Source organism: Polistes fuscatus, unplaced genomic scaffold, assembly GCF_010416935.1.
Source record: "Polistes fuscatus isolate 324 unplaced genomic scaffold, CU_Pfus_HIC Scaffold36, whole genome shotgun sequence".
Lineage (NCBI taxonomy): Eukaryota > Metazoa > Arthropoda > Insecta > Hymenoptera > Vespidae > Polistes > Polistes fuscatus.
Genome location: NW_025113114.1, coordinates 167,008 through 172,113, shown reverse-complemented (window position 1 = coordinate 172,113; position 5,106 = coordinate 167,008).

The window sequence follows — 5,106 nt, the reverse complement described above, 5'->3', positions numbered from 1 at the left end:
AGAATTTGTTAGTTTTCTAGTTATTAAAGTTTTTGTGTACAAGTATTCTTTTTTTTTAGACACCCTATGTATTTTAAATTCTTTTGCTTAACATTATGTTGTTGGCCATTAAAAGTTCTTTAAAATAGCTATTTTAAAACATTTTATAATTTGTTAATTTATTAGTTAATAAAATTTTTTTGGTAGAAGTAATTCTTTTTTTTAAACACTGTATATTTTATATTTATTTGCTTAACATCGTGTTGTTAGGCATTAAAAGGGCTTAAAAATGGCTATTTTAAAACATTTAAAATAAGTTAGTCTTTGAGAAATTAAAATTTATGTGTACTGCTTGTTTTTTTTTTCAGAATACCTATAGGTTTTTAATACGTAAGTTTAGCATACGATTTTGGAGCTTTTAAAGATCTTTAAAATGACAATATTAAAAAATTTAAAATTTTTTTTGTTTCGAGAAGTTGAAGTTTTATTTACATTTTTTTTTTTATTTTTTAAAAACCTATATTTTAAATACTTAAGTTTTAAATCCGGTGGCAGAGCATTAAAAAGCTTTAATCTGACCATGTTAAACATTTTAGCATTTGGTAGATTTCAGTTATTAAAGTTTTTGTGTACAAGTTATCTTTTTTTTTACACACTCTATGTATTTTAAATTCTTTTGCTTAACATTATGTTGTTGGCCATTAAAAGTGCATTAAAATACTTTTAAAACATTTTATAATTTGTTAATTTATTAGTTAATAAAATTTTTGTGTAGAAAGTAATTCTTTTTTTTAAACACTCTATATATTTTAAATTTATTTGCTTAACATCGTGTTGTTAGGCATTAAAAGGCTTAAAATGGCTATTTTAAAACATTTTAAAATAAGTTAGTCTTGAGAAATTAAAATTTATGTGTACTGCTTGTTTCTTTTTTTTCAGAAAACCTATAGGTTTTTAATACGTAAGTTTAGCATACGATTTTGGAGCTTTAAAGATCTTTAAAATGACAATATTAAAACCCATTTAAATTTGCTTGTTTTCGAGAAGTTGAAGTTTTTATTTACAGTTTTTTCTTTATTTTTTAAAACCCTATATATTTTAAATACTTAAGTTTTAAATCCGGTTGTAGAGCATTAAAAGAGCTTTAATATGACCATGTTAAACATTTTAGTATTTGGTAGATTTCCAGTTATTAAAGTTTTTGTGTACAAAGTTATTCTTTTTTTTTAGACACTCTATGTATTTTAAATTCTTTTGCTTAACATTATGTTGTTGGCCATTAAAAGTGCTTTAAAATGACTATTTTAAAACATTTTATAATTTGTTAATTTATTAGTTAATAAAATTTTTGTGTAGAAAGTAATTCTTTTTTTTAAACACTCTATATATTTTAAATTTATTTGCTTAACATCGTGTTGTTAGGCATTAAAAGGGCTTAAAAATGGCTATTTTAAAACATTTTAAAATAAGTTAGTCTTTGAGAAATTAAAATTTATGTGTACTGCTTGTTTCTTTTTTTTTAGAAAACCTATAGTTTTAAATACGTAAGTTTAGCATACGATTTTGGAGCTTTTAAAGATCTTTAAAATGACAATATTAAAACAATTTAAATTTGCTTGTTTTCGAGAGTTGAAGTTTTTATTTACAGTTTTTTCTTTATTTTTTAACCCTATATTTTAAATACTTAAGTTTTAAATCCGGTTGTAGAGCATTAAAAGAGCTTAAAAATGACTATGTTAAACATTTTAGAATTTGGTAGTTTTCTAGTTATTAAAGTTTTTGTGTACAAAGTTATTCTTTTTTTTTGGACACCCTATGTATTTTAAATTCTTTTGCTTAACATTATGTTGTTGGCCATTAAAAGTGCTTTAAAATGGCTATTTTAAAACATTTTATAATTTGTTAATTATTGTTATTAAAATTTTTGTGTAGAAAGTAATTCTTTTTTTTTGACACTCTATATATTTTAAATTTATTTGCTTAACATCGTGTTGTTAGGCATTGAAAGAGCTTTAAATTGTCTATTTTAAAACATTTTAAAATAAGTTAGACTTTGAGAAATTAAAATTTATGTGTACTGCTTGTTTCTTTTTTTCTTTTAGAAAACCTATAGTTTTTAATACGTAAGTTTAGCATACGATTTTGGAGCTTTTAAAGATCTTTAAAATGACAATATTAAAACAATTTAAAATTTGCTTGTTTTCGAGAAGTTGAAGTTTTTATTTACAGTTTTTTCTTTATTTTTTAAAACCCTATATATTTTAAATACTTAAGTTTTAAATCCGGTTGTAGAGCATTAAAAGAGCTTTAAAATGACCATGTTAAACATTTTAGAATTTGGTAGTTTTCTAGTTATTAAAGTTTTTGTGTACAAAGTTATTCTTTTTTTTTAGACACCCTATGTATTTTAAATTCTTTTGCTTAACATTATGTTGTTAGCCATTAAAAGTGCTTTAAAATAGCTATTTTAAAACATTTTATAATTTGTTAATTTATTTAGTTATTAAAATTTTTGTGTAGAAAGTAATTCTTTTTTTTAAACACTCTATATATTTTAAATTTATTTGCTTAACATCGTGTTGTTAGGCATTAAAAGGGCTTAAAAATGGCTATTTTAAAACATTTTAAAATAAGTTAGTCTTTGAGAAATTAAAATTTATGTGTACTGCTTGTTTTTTTTTTTTCAGAAAACCTATAGGTTTTTAATACGTAAGTTTAGCATACGATTTTGGAGCTTTTAAAGATCTTTAAAATGACAATATTAAAACATTTAAAATTTGCTTGTTTTCGAGTAGTTTGAAGTTTTTATTTACAGTTTTTTCTTTATTTTTTTAAAACCCTATATATTTTAAATACTTAAGTTTTAAATCCGGTTGTAGAGCATTAAAAGAGCTTTAAAATGACTATGTTAACATTTTAGAATTTGGTAGTTTTCTAGTTATTAAAGTTTTTGTGTACAAAGTTATTCTTTTTTTTTCGACACCCTATGTATTTTAAATTCTTTTGCTTAACATTATGTTGTTGGCCATTAAAAGTGCTTTAAAATGGCTATTTTAAAACATTTTATAATTTGTTAATTTATTTGTTATTAAAATTTTTGTGTAGAAAGTAATTTTTTTTTTTAGACACTCTATATATTTTAAATTTATTTGCTTCATCGTTTTGTTTAGGCATTGAAAGAGCTTTAAATGGCTATTTTAAAACATTTTAAAATAAGTTAGTCTTTGAGAAATTAAAATTTATGTGTACTGCTTGTTTCTTTTTTTTTTAGAAAACCTATAGGTTTTTAATACGTAAGTTTAGCATACGATTTTGGAGCTTTTAAAGATCTTTAAAATGACAATATTAAAACAATTTAAAATTTGCTTGTTTTCGAGTAGTTGAAGTTTTTATTTACAGTTTTTTCTTTATTTTTTAAAACCCTATATATTTTAAATACTTAAGTTTTAAATCCGGTTGTAGAGCATTAAAAGAGCTTTAAATGACCATGTTAAACATTTTAGAATTTGGTAGTTTTCTAGTTATTAAAGTTTTTGTGTACAAAGTTATTCTTTTTTTTTAGACACCCTATGTATTTTAATTCTTTTGCTTAACATTATGTTGTTGGCCATTAAAAGTGCTTTAAAATGGCTATTTTAAAACATTTTATAATTTGTTATTATTAGTTATAAAATTTTGTGTAGAAAGTAATTCTTTTTTTTACACTCTATATATTTTAAATTATTTGCTTAAACATCGTGTTTGTTAGGCATTAAAGGGCTTAAAAATGGCTATTTTAAAACATTTTAAAATAAGTTAGTCTTGAGAAATTAAAAATTTATGTACTGCTTGTTTCTTTTTTCTTTTAGAAAACCTATAAGTTTTAATACGTAGTTTCAGCTACGATTTGGAGCTTTTAAAGATCTTTAAAATGACAATATTAAAACAATTTAAAATTTGCTTGTTTTCGAGTAGTTGAAGTTTTATTTACAGATTTTTTCTTTATTTTTTAAACCCTATATATTTTAAATACTTAAGTTTTAAATCCGGTTGTAGAGCATTAAAAGAGCTTAAAAATGACCATGTTATAACATTTTAGAATTTGGTAGTTTTCTAGTTATTAAAGTTTTTGTGTACAAAGTTATTCTTTTTTTTTAGACACCCTATGTATTTTAAATTCTTTTGCTTAACATTATGTTGTTGGCCATTAAAAGTGCTTTAAAATGGCTATTTTAAAACATTTTATAATTTGTTAATTTATTAGTTATTAAAATTTTTGTGTAGAAAGTAATTTTTTTTTTAAAAACTCTATATATTTTAAATTTATTTGCTTAACATCGTGTTGTTAGGCATTAAAAGAGCTTAAAATGGCTATTTTAAAACATTTTAAAATAAGTTAGTCTTTGAGAAATTAAAATTTATGTGTACTGCTTGTTTCTTTTTTCTTTTAGAAAACCTATAGTTTTAATACGTAAGTTTAGCATACGATTTTGGAGCTTTTAAAGATCTTTAAAATGACAAAATAAAACAATTTAAAATTTGCTTGTTTTCGAGAAGTTGAAGTTTTTATTTACAGTTTTTCTTTATTTTTTAAAACCCTATATATTTTAAATACTTAAGTTTTAAATCGGTTGTAGAGCATTAAAAGAGCTTTCAAAACTGACCATGTTAACATTTTAGAATTTGGTAGTTTTCTAGTTATTAAAGTTTTTGTGTACAAAGTTATTTTTTTTTTTGGACACCCTATGTATTTTAAATTCTTTTGCTTACATTATGTTGTTGGCCATTAAAAGTGCTTTAAAATGGCTATTTTTAAAAATTTATAATTTGTTAATTTATTGTTATAAATTTTTGTGTAGAAGTAATTCTTTTTTTTAAACACTTATATTTTAAATTTATTTGCTTAACCTCGTGTTGTTAGGCATTAAAAGGGCTTAAAATGGCTATTTTAAAACATTTTAAAATAAGTTAGTCTTAGAGAAATTAAAATTTATGTGTACTGCTTGTTTTTTTTTTTTCAGAAAACCTATAGGTTTTTACTACGTAAGATTAGCATACGATTTGGAGCTTTTAAAGATCTTTAAAATGACAATATTAAAACAATTTAAAAATTTGCTTGTTTTCGAGTAGTTGAAGTTTTATTTACAG